The sequence below is a fragment of the Belonocnema kinseyi genome, chromosome 3 (genome assembly GCF_010883055.1).
Source record: "Belonocnema kinseyi isolate 2016_QV_RU_SX_M_011 chromosome 3, B_treatae_v1, whole genome shotgun sequence".
NCBI lineage: Eukaryota > Metazoa > Arthropoda > Insecta > Hymenoptera > Cynipidae > Belonocnema > Belonocnema kinseyi.
This window is the reverse complement of record NC_046659.1, coordinates 78,749,323-78,751,037: the sequence shown is the minus strand read 5'-3', so window position 1 is coordinate 78,751,037 and position 1,715 is coordinate 78,749,323. Positions and strand designations below refer to the sequence as shown.

At 44.8% G+C, this 1,715-nt stretch overlaps 1 protein-coding gene across 1 annotated transcript in view; it reads right to left on the bottom strand.

Annotated features, from left to right (window-relative positions):
* The window catches only part of LOC117169417 (nephrin), a 456,412-nt gene that overhangs the window by 36,954 nt on the left and 417,743 nt on the right, over positions 1–1,715 (bottom strand). The gene's annotated exons all lie outside the window — the stretch shown is intronic.

Below are 1,715 nucleotides of genomic sequence, written 5' to 3'. Positions count from 1 at the left end.
GAAGTTTTCTTCAACCCATCAGCATTTGGCCCGTATTTTCACCTCATATTTGAAGTCGGAAGCGCCGATTCCAGAGTGGTTGGTGGAAGGGCGCACAATACTTGTCTTTCTTTTAGGGCGACACCATGAGCCCACTCCTCTTTTGCCTTACATTATAGCCACTATCCCTAGCACTTCGCCATTCCGACGGGTACTTGTGCGGCAAACCTGCAGATCGAAAGTACAAGGTCACTCATGTATTTTACATGGACGATCTTAAGATCTATGCTAAAAACAGAGAGCAACTGCATCTAGCTCTGGGGATTGTCGAACGATATACTAAGGAAATAGGAATGGAATTTGGGTTAGACAAATGCGCCAAGGTTTATATGAAGCGAGGAAAACTTAATGGAATCCCTGAAGATCCTGAGCTCGTTGATAGAAGCGCCATACGACACCTTTGTGCTGGAGAGACTTATGCATACCTGGGCGTGCCACAGAGCCGCATTCAGGATGTGACATCTATAAAGGATACTCTCCGAAGCAGATACAAACGTCTTATCCGACAAATTTGGTCTTGCGAACTGTCGGCGAGGAACAAAGTATCTGCAACGAACATGCTTGCCGTCCCGGTACTACTCTATTCATTTGGAGTAGTTCCATGGACGAAGGACGAGCTCAGATCTCTTGATATCGGGACAAGAAAGGTTATGTACATGAACAAAAGCATGCATCTTAAGTCTTCCGTTCCGCGACTGTACATCTCACGGCGTCAAGGGGGTCGCGGAATATTGAGTCTTGAATGTCTTCACAACAGGATTATTCTGGGTACAGCACATAGAGTTGCAAATGGAAGAGACCCTCTTCTTAAAATGGTCAGAAATCACGCAGAAGTGGGCAAAGGAGCGTTTCTGTACAAAGCAGCGGATGAGACTGCTGAAGCACTCGGACTTGACTTCAGTATTAGGGGTGAGCAAAATGCATCAAATCTTATCTATCTCGAGTGCTCACTCCTGAAAGCCCGAATTAAGAAAGCACAAGAGAAAAACTTTCGTGAACAGCTCCTCGATAAGAGGATGCACGGTATCTCTCACAGAAATGTGAAGGATCAGTCAATGTCTTGTGAGCTAACGTTTGCTTTCCTTAAATCGCCCGGATTGAAGTCTGGTACGGAGGGTTTCATTTTTGCATGCCAAGACGGTATCATTTCCACCTTAAAATATCGTCGCCACATTTTGAGCCAAGACATTCCCGATGATAGCTGCAGGGCGTGCCATGCACACCCCGAGCATTTAGCTCACATACTATCTAGTTGTCCAACTCACGCGGGAACGACCTACATTCAAAGGCACAATGCGGCACTAAGAATGCTATATTACCATCTCTGTCACTCCTACGACATTAACCTTAATATCGCTCCTCTAAATTCTCCTAGGGAAATTGAGTCAATTGTCGAGAATGGGAAGTGCCGCATATACTGAAACTTTATATTCTCGAAAATTGTTTCTGTTGCTGACTCGAGGCTTGACATGGTTCTTCTTGACTTCGAGAAGCGAACAATGTTTGTTATCGAATTTTCGGCACAAGCTGACAAAAACATCATAACCAAGGAGAATGAAAAGAAAGAGAGTTGAAACGATTGTACCCGGAATATTCTGTTAAATTGATCGTCCTTATCATTGGCGCTCTTGGAGGTGCCAAGCTTTCACTTGCTAATGGCCTAAAAAGCATCCCTG